The sequence below is a fragment of the Humulus lupulus genome, chromosome 4 (assembly GCF_963169125.1).
Source record: "Humulus lupulus chromosome 4, drHumLupu1.1, whole genome shotgun sequence".
NCBI lineage: Eukaryota > Viridiplantae > Streptophyta > Magnoliopsida > Rosales > Cannabaceae > Humulus > Humulus lupulus.
This window is the reverse complement of record NC_084796.1, coordinates 26,827,674-26,841,214: the sequence shown is the minus strand read 5'-3', so window position 1 is coordinate 26,841,214 and position 13,541 is coordinate 26,827,674. Positions and strand designations below refer to the sequence as shown.

Genomic DNA, 13,541 nt, shown 5'->3' with positions numbered 1-13,541 from the left:
GAATGAATGGGCTGCAAGTCGATCAAGGATGACGTTTATTTTAGTTTTTGAATTATGTTTTCTTTTGTAATTCCGCATTTAGTTTTGAACAAATGATTTAAAGTATGTTTTATGTTTTATTAAACAATGGGTACCCATACCACATTTTATAATTTATATTGTAATTTGCACAACATTTTGGAGTTTTAATAAAGTTATGATTATTTCTTATGTATGTTTTTTTCAAAGTAGTAGCTATGTCTATTAGTTTTAATGTTTTAATGGTCCAAGGTCTTAGAAATTGTTGGGTCATTACACCCATTCATTCGCATCAGTGCATTTTGTTGGTTGATTGAATGGATTACATGTTAAGATGGATACAATTTTTAGTATAGCATTGCCGTCCGGGGAAGTGCTATACTCAACTTATTTGTATAAGACTATACTAATTACAATCAATGATAGGGAACTATATGTTAACCTGATCATTATCGACATGAAGGACTATGGCGTCATTTTAGGAATGGATTTCCTAACAACGTATAACGCTAGAATCGATTGTAGAAAGAAAGAAGTCATTTTTGCACTGGTAGGAGAAGATGAAGTTCATTTTCAAGGGAAAGTGAAACAAACCCCTTCACCAATGATTTCTGCAGCAAAGGCAAGGAAATTATTAGCAAGTGGATGCACAGGATTTATAGCAACGATTTGTGATGTCTTGGAAGAGAAGCTTACAAGACCTGAAGACGTTGATGTTGTATGCGAATTTATGGAAGTATTTCCAGAAGATCTTCCTGGAATTCCTCCCGATCATGAAATTGAGTTTGAGATCAAGTTGTTACCTGGTACAACTTCGATTTCAAAGGCCCCTTACCTCATGGCACCTGCCGAATTGAAGGAACTAACGACTCTATTGGAGGAACTTTTGGAAAAGAAGTTTATAAGACCCAACCATTAACAATGGGGAGCTCCAGTACTATTTGTGAAGAAGAAGGATGGCACAATGAGAATGTGCATTGATTATAGGGAGCTCAACAAAGTGGCAATAAAAAATAAGGATCCACTACCCAAGATTGATGATTTATTCGACAAACTACAAGGAGCGGTAGTATTTTCAAAGATAGACCTTCGTTCGGGATACCACCAGCTCAAGATGAAGGAACAAGATATTCCTAGAATGGCATTTCGAACTCGTTATGGACATTACGAATTCCTGGTGATGCCATTTGGACTAACTAATGCTCTTGCAGCTTTCATGGACCTCATGAATAGAGTATTTAAGAATTTCTTGGATAAATTTGTCGTTGTTTTTATCGATGATATCCTTATATACTCAAAGTCAGAAAAAGAACATGAGGAACATCTAAGATGTACGTTGGAAACTATAAAAAAGGAACAACTATATGCCAAATTCAAGAAGTGTGAATTTTGGCTCGATAAAATTAACTTTTTGGGACATGTTGTGTCAAAAAGTGGGATTTTGGTGGATCCAACTAAGGTAGAAGTAGTAAAAGGATGGTCCCAGCCAAGGAATGCAACTGAAGTAAGAAATTTTTTGGGCTTAGCTGGATATTATCGATGATTCATAGAAGGATTTTCCAAAATTGCAACCCCACTTACAACGCTCACTAGAATGAATAGTCGTCATATGGACGGAAGCTTGTAAGGAGAGCTTTATGGAATTAAAGAATCGACTAACTAATGCTCCAATACTCACCATCCCGAATAGTACAGATGAGATTGAAATTTTTTGTGACGCTTCAAAGATGGGATTAGGAGTGGTGTTGATGCAAGAAGGGAGAGTAGTAGCTACGCATCCAGACAATTAAAGGATTACGAGAAAAACTACCCCACACATGATCTAGAGTTAGCTGCAGTAGATTTTGCCTTGAAATTTGGAGACATTATCTCTACGGAGTAAGATGTAAAATTTTTACTGATCATAAGAGTTTGAAGTACTTCTTTACCCAGAAAGAACTTAATATGAGACAAAGAAAGTGGTTAGAATTAGTCAAAGACTACGATTGTGAAAATTTATACCACCCTGGTAAAGCTAACAAAGTAGCAGATGCATTAAGTAGAAAGACGTCGACAAGCTTGATGTTCCTTCAAGCTTTGTCCAAACCGCTACAATAGGAAGTAGTAAGATCAGACATAGAAGTAGTAATTGGAGGATTGTTCAATTTGACGTTGCATTCGACTTTGCTGGAGGAAATAAAAGAAGGTCAAGAATTAGATCCTCACCTAACCAAGGTCAAAGCAGAAGTCAAAGAAGATAATGTGAAGAATTTTAGTGTTTCTGACTCAGGAATATTAAAATTTAAAGGAAGAATTTGCGAACCTGCAAGAGAGGACATTAAGAAAAAGAATATGAATGAAGCTCATAACACTCCATACATGGTACACCCAGGCTCAACAAAGATGTACAGAAGTTTGAAGGAACATTTTTGGTGCCCTGACATGAAGAAAGATGTAGCCCAATATGTAGCTCGGTGTTTTGCGTGCCAAAGGATTAAGGCAGAACATCAACGACCTAGAGGAGAACTGCAGCCCTTGGAAATACCAGAATGGAAATGAGAGCAGATTGCAATGGACTTCGTTATTGGACTTCCACGAACAAGCAAAGGATATGATTCGATATGGGTCATCATCGATCGATTAACAAAATCTTCTCATTTCCTTCCGGTAAAGGTGGCGTACACAGGGGACCAGTTAGCGAAAGCTTATGTGCAAGAGATAGTACGATTACATGGAATTCCAATTTCCATAGTGTCAGATAGAGACTCAAAATTTACTTCGAAGTTCTGGCAAAGCTTGCACAAGGCTATGGGGACAAGATTGAAATTTAGTACATCTTTCCACCCACAAACAAATGGCCAAACAGAAAGGACTATACATACTCTTGAAGATATGCTAAGGGCATGTGTCCTGGACTTTGAAGGATCGTGGAGTAAATATTTACCGCTAATTGAATTTGCCTATGACAACAGTTATCAAGAAACAATAGGGATAGCACCCTATGAAGCGTTATATGGGCGGAAATGTCGATCTCTTATCCATTGGCATGAGGTAGGTGAAAGAAAGTACATAGAGCAACAAACTGGACCAGATATTGTGACGTCGACAACGAAATTCGTTCGAAAAATTCAACTGAGGATAGCAGCAGTCCAAAGTTGACAAAAGTGTTATGCAGACAAACGAAGAAGACCATTAGAGTTCCAAGTTTGAGAAAAAGTATTTCTACGAATAACACCAATGAAAGGTTTTATGAGATTTGGACAAAAAGGAAAGTTGAATCCAAGGTTCATTGGACCTTTTGAAATATTAGACCGAATTGGAAAAGTGGCCTATAAATTGGCACTGCCACCAAAGTTGTCGGATGTACATGATGTATTCCATGTGTCTATGTTGAAGAAATATATTCCTGATTCCAGTCACGTGTTGCAACATGAAGTTATCTAGGTGGACAAAGACCTTACCAATGAGGAAAAACCTGTCCAAATCTTGGATTGAAAGAATAAGGTCTTAAGAAATAAAGAAATACATTTGGTCAAGGTATTGTGGAGAAGCCAGACAATAGAAGAGGCTACGTGGGAGCGTGAAGATGAGCTGAAAGCTAAATATCTCGATTTACTCTAGATTTTCGAGGATGAAAATTTATAAGGATGGTAGATTGTAACTCCCACTTCTTTCTACAAATGCATTATAACAATTATGCAAAATAAGAGAAGATATTTTTAGTCATACTTTTAAGTGCATTACAATGTTAATCAAAAGCTAGAGCTATTAAGTAAAGTGGAAGAATAACTAATGAATACGCAACTATAATATCCACGGGTATTTCATTAGTATAATACCCATAGAATGATGCAAAGTACAAGCAAACAGTCACTAAAGTTATAAGCAATAAAGAGAAATTCATGATTAGATGATGAATTTTTATCTAGAAGGGTAAGAGATGAAGAAGTTGTTGCAAGTAAATGGTTGAAGGAACAAGTATTTATAGGACAAAAACTAGCTGTTATGACCATTGGTGAATAGTGATCCGACCTTTGGAAACAGTAACCTAACCGTTGGGAATATAACTGTATTCTACTGTGGCATTTTACAATTCTAAGTTGTTGAAGTAACTAATACATGAGAATAATTAACTTGTGGATGTTAGAGAAACTTTTCCAGAAAAGTTTGTGAGTAAAAAATGTTGAATTAAGTAATATAAATAGAATGGGAAGTTTTCATTTTTTTGGTTACTATTTATTGGGGACCATTCATGACACTATTCATAGTGGGTCCCACAGTGGGGTCTACAAGGGTCCCACAGTAGGGTCCACATGGATCTCACAGTGGGGTCCACCCCATGGGTCCCACATGTTGATGTAGTAGTTATACGGTGATGACCTTAGCAAATTACTATGCTTGATATTTTGAATATTTTATTATTTCACTATGCTTGATATTTTAAATATTTTATTATTTTACTATGCAGCATAGTGACCCAAGGTTTTCCTATAAATAAGCTCTTCCAAAATTCATTTTGAATTACAAAACCTCATTTTCTTTCTCTCACTCTGCCTAAAAATCTTCTTAACACCCTTTTAAAGTTCTAAATCTCTAAGATCTAGGCGAAGTTCTGTTTGTAACACTAGCCTACAAAAACCTTTTAGGTAAGCTCATTCCCGAGCCTTTCAGTTCAGTTATTTAACTATTATTTTATATATAGATTATTTTACTATCCCGTTATAATGCCAAAATTTATATATAGATTATTTTATTATGCAGTTATAATGCCAAAATTTATATATAGATTATGTTACTATGTCGTTATAATGCCAAAATTTTGTATATAAATTATTTTACCATGCTGTTATAATGCCAAAATATATATATATATTATTTTACCATGCCGTTATAATGCCAAAAATTATTTATAGATTATTCCACCATGTCGTTATAATGCCAAATTTATATATAGATTATTTTACTATGCAGATATAATGCCAAAATTTATATATAGATTATTTTACCATGTCGTTATAATGCCAAAATTTATATATAGATTATTTTACCATGTCATTATAATTTACAATGCCAAAATTGAAATATAAACTATTTTTTTATGTGTCATTATAATACTAAACTTATATAGACTATGGTCACATTTTGGACTATAATGGACTTTTATTATCTGACCTTATTCCCTATTATTATGGGCTGATATTATGACTTGGACATTTCCGTATGACCATGACCTCTTTTAGACCGAGATCTTGCCATGGGCAATTATAGTATGACCATATGCCTGGACATAAAATAAACAATAAAATAGGAAAAATAGAATAATAACAATTATAAACTAAAATTACATCATGTAGATTTTATGTAAGTTAATAGTTTGTGTTTTTATCAGGAAGCTAACAATTTCGGTTGTTTTATCAAGACACAAGGTAAGTAGAACCTCATCTACAACACAAGTCTTTTATGTGTCTTATGTGCAATTATATGCTTTACATGTCATTCTGTCATATTATATTTATGCATAAGTTATTTTCAAGCATGTTATATTTATTATGCATAAGCTCGCTTAATGTTTACAAATAAATTATTGAAAGCGTTAATGTAGAGGTGCTGCTTAGGAGACCTATGTCCCAAAATGTAATAAGGGAGACGTACTTCCCTATATAATGAATGTTTATAAGGGAGAAATTCCCTATTATCGGGTTTATGTTCAGGTGGGAATGTGATTCCCTATGTAATTCCGACAACAACATTCTCTAGGGCCCAAATGAAAGGAAAGTGAAAGAAATAAAATACATAACATGTTGCACGTTTATTTTAATGCATATGAGGAAGTTATTCTGCTTACTGAGCCTTAGCTCATCAGATAATGTTTGTAATGTAGGTAAGATGCCCCAAATATAAATTGTTGATGAGTATATGTGGAACCAACGTGATTGTACATATGGGGTTGACTTGGAGGGAGTAGAGTTCTGCTATGCTATGTTATAAATAAACGAGAAACTTGATTTTATATCTATATTGCATAAAAAGTATTTTGTGAACTTCATAATTTACATAAAGCTTTAAAAGTATTTCGTGAACTTTGTAATTTACATAAAGCTTTTAAATTTATCGGCTAGATACATCTATAGTTCTACTTTAAGGTGTAGTAATGCCACGAAAATTATTTATAAAAGTATTAAGACTTGTATGTAAGATAAAGTTTTTATATGGGTTGTGAGTATTGTATTGTTTGAAGTTATGAACATTAGTTTATGTATTGTTTAATAAAGTTTTTTTTTTTTTGTAAATTTAAAATTTCAGTATTGTCGTATTCAGGTTAAACTTTGTTTTACACTATATATATGTATGTTAAGAAAGGAGGTCATTACAGATTATTTGGGTATGTCAGGATTAATTGCGAATTTATAGAACTACTTGAGGATTAACGGGAAATATGGCAAATGATGATTTTGCCCTTGGGGCCATTAAAGGATATGGTTATACTTTAGGGGCAATTTGGTCATTGCGGTGCCAAGGAATAGACATAGGCTTAGGATTATGTAGAAGGAACCAGAGAAAACTTAGTCTCTTAGCCTCACTCTCTGCCACACGTTTCTCTCCTCTCTCTCCCTTAAGCTTGGTGGACCATCTTTCTTTATGAATTTCTCATGGCAACAGGGCTTTGGAATTGAAAGGAGTTGGAGTTTGCAAGTGGTTAGCAACAGCTGAAGGTCGTGATCACCACTGAGGTAAGGTTTAGAACATCCATTTCCATGAATTTCCCTAGTTAACTTTAAGGTTTAGCTGAGTTTTAGACTTAAGTTTGGTTTTGACTTGAGTTAGGGATTTGGATGGTTTTTCGAGGTTTTTTATACTGCTTTTAATGTGTTGTTTAGAGTTTTAAACTCAATTGGGACCTTGGTGTAATTTTTAGGTGGGAATTGAAGGAATTGGCTCGAGAAAGCCAGGGGGAATTCTAGGTTCACGAGGTCACGTCGCGGCGCTGTTCTTGAGCGTCGCGACTCGCATGAACCCAGAAGGTCTGGGAAGGTGGCTGAAGCGCCCAGGCACCGCGGCACAGGCTAGGGCGCGCCGCGGACCGTGTCTAAAACCTCGATTAGCGAGTTAGTGGCACATTTTAAAATCACATGGTAACGACTCTACGGAAGTAGGACGTTACACTGCACTTCTAATTATTTAGGTGGCATTCGGGCCAGACAAGTGCATATTGCACTCCCAGGTTGCTCTAGCCAAAAAGACATGCATTTTGCACGATTATCGCTGACCCCGACTCTCTTAGGCCGAGCTTTCAGATCAGGTATTATCAAACATACAGTTTTCCTAACACACTGTAATGTCCCAAATTACCTAATAAGGCTTAGGGCCTTGATTAGGGGGCCAAGATTGCAAATTATGGAAATTATGTGATATATATGTATCATTATATGATTATGTGTGTTGACCCTGATTTTGGCCAACTCACACGGAGTCAAATATGCTTGATGTGGAAAAACACGTTGAAATGAATGTGATGGCAAAAACAATAAAGAACACAAGAGTTTATAGTGGTTCGGCCCCAGAATCTGGTAACAACCTACGTCCACTTGAACTGTTATTGAAATAGGATTCAAAGGAGTGATCAAAGAACTGGGGTTCAATGAGTTTCACAAACCTCTGAAAAACGAGACAATATATCAAATAGATTAACACTAATATCAGATAATTCGAAAGAAAAAAGTCCCTTCCTTGAGCTATCTTTCTCTATTTATAGGCTCAAAGGGGGGATTACATTAATTTTTTGTAGATATTCTTTCCTAAATAATCGGATACTCAGGAAATCGTAGGAGTCAATCTCGGGATTGACTAAGATCCTTACGGAAGTATCATGAGACACGCGGAACCTGCGACCATACTGGTCGCAGGTAAACTTTGACTGCTTTTTGTTTACAATATCTCTACTGGTCGATACCCTAGCAGAACTTCGCCAGGTGTCAGCCAGGTGTCCAGAAATCACTTGCCACGTCATTCGTGCCTATTTTTTAGATAACATTTGCCCCCCAAGTATATTTATTACGAGCAATAAATAAACTTTTGAGGAAACGACCCTTCGGTTACCCTACCATACCTGTCAGAACCCTTCGTGTGATCTTGGAAAAAGCAACCTACCCTTGTCTAATCACGGCTTTTCGCTTCCCAAGTAACGTTTCGATGGCTATCACCCTTCCCCATGCTTCAAAAAGGGGGAAGCTGATGATTACTTCCTTTTAATGCTTTCGGACAAAAATATATATATAGCCTCTTCAAAGTTTCCCTTTCCTTTTTACGCAAGCCATCACTCTTTCAAGAAACCCTAACACCAGAGTTCATGTTTCCCTCTGAAGACCGTCCTTCGGCGTTTCAAGATTCAGTCTGTGAGCCCTTTTACCCCCAAAAAGTTCTCAAATCTCCACGATCTTCGTCCTGGTAAGTTTCTGGACTCTTACGCTTTATATTTTTGCCGTGCATGCTTCTGTAGATCGATTGTTGGGTTCATTCATTTATGGGTTTAGATGCATGTCAGTAGGGGGGTTTAATAGGTTATACTGAATGTTGTGCGATATTTCTCTGTTACTGAGGAGTTACGAGTTAGTTTGATAGTTAAGATCATGACTTTAGGATGTAAAATCAAAGTAAAAATTCGATTTTTATGCTAGCTGAAAAACCAGGTTTTTCCCGCCCTAAAAGGAGTTGAAAAAGCTTTTTTTTAAAAACTTTTTACTTTCACTTTTGATATGTTTCTCAAACTGTTCGTGTGAAAAAATTTAGTTTTTTGTTAGAATGCTGCTGTATAAAAGCTTAACTTTTATACTCGACCAGCGTTATTCTAAAAAACTTTCAAAATTCTTCATCCTCACCTCCCCATTCTTCTGTTTGCAGACTTTAATGCCAGATTTGTGGGGGGGTGAACGGCCCATCGACGACGATCTTCTTGCCCAGCTGCTCGAAGGTGAAGAACAACCGATCGACCGAGTTCACGAGATTCCATTTTCACGATCTTCTTCTAGACCTTGTCCATCACCACCTCAAATGGCCCGCTCTAAGTCCTTAGGCAAGAAAAGACCTGACTCCGAAAACAGTCCAAACTCTCATGGCCAGCCTGATTCACAGGCTAGGGTTCCCTCGACCAATGGTCGAGAAAATGCCGCCCCAGACCCTCATATCCAAGTCAGGGCCCACCCTCGGCATCAAAACCTTCCTGATGTTGAGTGGTATCTCTTTCCCACCAGCCAAGTGACTCCTCAGATGCTTGCCAATTATCACAGGAAGTATCCTCTTACAAGAGTCAATCTCACAATCCCGGATGCTGACCAAAGAGCTAACCTTCCCGGGGGGCCTATAGCGCTTGGTCCAGATATCACATAGAGGTGGGGGCTATCCTCCCTCTACATCCTTTCTATCAGAGGGTGGCCAACTATTTTGGTGTCGCCCCCTTTCAAATTACTCCAAATGGATATAGAATGCTGGCTGCACTCTATATCCTGTATAAACTTAAAAAATGGCCAGAACCTACCCCAAATGGAATATTTCAATGCAGCATGATCAGAATAGACAATTATTTTAGATCCTAACAAATAAGACCTAAATTTCTCCAATGCAAACACAACAGCAATCAATTCTTTTTCAGTTGTAGAATAATTTAATTGAGCATCGTTCAAAGTTTTGCTAGCATAGTAGATTACATGAGGTAACTTGTTAATTCTTTGTCCTAGAACAACACCAATAGCATAATCAGAAACATCACACATTATTTCAAAAGGAATATTCCAATCAAGAGGGCGAATAATAGGTGCACTAGTCAAAAGGGATTTCAATCTTTCAAAGGCAACATGGCAATCATTATCAAAGACAAAAGCATTTTCTTTTCCCAGCAAATGACATAATGGGCGTGAAATTTTGCTAAAGTCTTTTATGAATTTTCTATGAAAACCAGCATGGCCTAAGAATGATCTAATTTCTTTTATTGTTTTAGGTGGGGGAAGTTTTGAAATAAGGTCAACTTTTTCTTTATCAACTTCTATTCCCTCAGATGAGATTACATGACCTAAAACAATTCCTTTTTTAACCATAAAATGACATTTTTCCCAATTAATAACTAAATTCTTTTCTTTACAATGAATTAAAACAAGAGAAAGATGGTGCAAACAGTCATCAAAAGAATTTCCAAACACAGAAAAATCATCCATAAACACTTCAAGATTTCTTTCAACCATATCAGAAAATATTGCAATCATACATCTTTGAAAAGTTGCAGGAGCATTACAAAGACCAAAAGGCATGCGACGATATGCAAAGGTTCCAAAAGGGCAAGTGAAGGTAGTCTTTTCTTGATCTTTAGGGGCAATGGGGATTTGGTTATATCCCGAATAGCCATCAAGAAAACAATAATATGCATGGCCAGCTAAACGTTCAAGCATTTGATCAATAAAGGGTAAAGGAAATTGGTCTTTTCTAGTAACATTATTTAGCTTTCTATAGTCTATACACACTCTCCACCCCGTTTGTACTCGAGTAGGGATTAATTCATTTTTCTCATTTTCAATAACCGTGATCCCAGACTTTTTAGGCACTACTTGGACTGGACTAACCCATTGACTATCAGAAATAAGGTAAATGATACCTACATCTAACAGTTTAAGTACTTCTTCCCTAACGACCTCTTTCATATTTGGATTTAACCTTCTTTGACATTCCCGAGAGGTTTTAGCATTTTCTTCTAGATGGATTCTATGCATGCATATGTATGGGCTAATTCCCTTGATGTCTCCAATAGTCCAACCTATGTCTTCCTTATGTTTTCTAAGGACATCTAACAATTTATCTTCTTGTTCTTTATCTAAAGCAGATGCTATGATAATAGGCAAGGTTTCAGACTCTCCTAGAAAAACATATTTTAAATTTTCTGGCAATGGTTTAAGGTCTAACTTTGGAGACTCGGAAATTGATTGGACATGATCTAAGGGTGAAAAGGATTCAACTTTGGTTTCATTTAAGGGTATAGACTCTAACAGAGAATTCACATCATCATTAAAATCATCAATATGCAAGTTCATACCAAAGTATTTTTCACAAAAATCAAGTAAGTCATTTCCATCATCTTCACACATACTCTCTATCATATTAACTCCATGCACTTCCTCACACTCAACAGATTTAGCAACATTAAAAAAATTAAATTCAACAGTCATGTTTCCAAAAGATAATTTCAATACACCATTACGACAGTTGATAATTGCATTAGATGTGGCTAAAAATGGTCTACCCAGAATGATGGGTATTTGAGCATGAGCATTTTCAACAGGTTGAGTGTCAAGAACAATAAAGTCCACAGGGAAATAGATTTATCTACTTTAATTAAAACATCTTCTACAATACCTCTAGGGATTTTTACTGAACGATCGGCTAATTGAAGTGTTATAGAAGTTGGTTTTAATTCTCCTAGACCAAGTTGCTTATACACAGAAGAAGGCAGTAAATTCACACTAGCTCCTAAATCAAGTAAAGCTTTGTTAATAAAATGATCGCCAATGATGCATGAAATTTTTGGACAACCGGGATCTTTATATTTCACAAGGCTTTTATATTGAATTATGGAGCTAACTTGTTAAGTTAAAAACGCCTTTTTTGGAATTTTTTTTTCTTTTAACAGTGCAAAGGTCTTTTAAGAATTTAGAATAGGCAGGAATTTGTTTAATGGCATCTAAGAAAGGAATGTTGATGCTTACTTGTTTGAAAACTTCTAAGATGTCACTATATTGGTTGCCTTTCTTGAGTGGAATTAATCTTTGTGGAAAAGGAGCTTTTGGGATGGAAGGAAGGATTTGAGCATCATCTTTTGAAAGGTCATTTGTGTTGGAACTTTGAGGTTGGCTTTTGTCTTTTTCAACTTGAGGTATGTAATCGGGTTTGACAATTTGTTTTCCGGACCTAAGAGTTGAAATAGACTTAGCTTCTTCTTTATGACTAGAAGCTCCTATTTCATATTGGCCTTTAGGATTTGGGATGGGTTGGCTAGGAAATCTTCCTTTTTCTCTCTCGGTTACAACATTAGCAAGTTGACCCAATTGTGTCTCGAGTTTGGCAATGGATTGAGACTGATTTTGTAAGATTTGTTGGGTGGATTGCATGAATTGTTGTGAGGTGTCTTCTAAGGAAGGTTTTCTTTGTGGAGGGTAAGGTTGACTTGGTTGGGCATGATTTGGATTTGGCATGTTGAATTGGTTTCTTTGATTTATTTGTGGTTGGTTTTGTCTCCATGAAAAATTAGGATGGTTTCTCCAATTTGGATTGTATGTGTTGGAAAATGGGCTATCAGAAGAAGGTTTTCCATATGAATGTAAAGCATTAGCCTCTTCAGAAAATGTTTCAATAAAAGAAGGACATGATTGAGCATTATGACATAAACTAGCACATAAAGAACAAACATCTTTTTTAGGTTGCACATGAGAATTCATAGATTGACTTATTACTAAGGCTTCTACTTTTCTTGCTAATTTTTCAAATGATGTTTTTAAATCACTTTCTTCTTTTATTTCATATTTTTCTTCTCTTTTCGGTGAAGGGTTGGCTCTAGACCTGGGCTCAGAATAATTCCATTGTTGTGAATTAACAGACAATTCTTCAAGAGCGTCCCAAGCCTCTTGCCCTTACAATTTTAAAAAATTTCCAATATGCATAGATTGAATCATTTGTCGGTTTGAAGGGGTTAAACCATCATAAAAATATTTTACAAGTCTCAATTTTTCAAAACCATGGTGGGGACATTTTAATAATAAATCTTTAAATTTTTCCCAACATTCATAAAATTCTTCGTTATCTTTTTGATAAAATTCGGAGATTTCTCTTCTTAAACTATCAGTTTTGGACATGGGGAAAAATTTAGCAAGGAATTTATTACAAAGTTGATCCCAAGTAGTTATGGTTCCAGTTGGAAGTGAGTTTAACCAAGCTTTGGCTCTATCTTTTAAAGAAAAAGGAAACAACCTAAGTTTAACCGACTCATCTAAAAAATTTTGAAAACGAAAGGTTGAGCAAATTTCCAAAAAGTATTTTACATGCATGTATGGATCCTCTCTTTCTAAACCATAAAATGATGGTAACAATTGAATGATTGATGGTTTAAGTTCAAAATGAGTGGCATTAGTAGTGGGCAAAACAATGCATGACGGAGCATTAGATGAAATAGGTGAAAAGTATTCAAGAAGAGTTTTTTCTTGCACAACACTAGGTTCTTGTTCCATTATGCTTAAACTTTCAAAAACACTTTCAATTTCACGTAAAGACACTAATTTTTTCACCAAACGATTTTTTGAATTACGATGCCAATGATGCATACAATGTCACAAATTTCACCAAGTAACACAAACAATCACAAGAAAACAAATTTCTAATGTGGAAGATCAGTTAGAACCGCAACCACAAAGCATACTTATAACAAGAAGAGATTATAATATTTATATATATATATTTTGTTATGATTTTTATGATTTTTAATTTTTTAATTTTTTTTGGTTTAACTTATTCCC

The 13,541-nt window shown here is 35.7% G+C and overlaps 1 non-coding gene across 1 annotated transcript; it reads left to right on the top strand.

Annotated features, from left to right (window-relative positions):
- The first annotated feature begins 12,762 nt into the window (after positions 1–12,762).
- On the top strand, positions 12,763–12,869 carry LOC133833720 (small nucleolar RNA R71). The gene has a single exon (XR_009893087.1). It is a non-coding gene; the product is annotated as a small nucleolar RNA R71 (small nucleolar RNA).
- Positions 12,870–13,541: the final 672 nt, after the last annotated feature.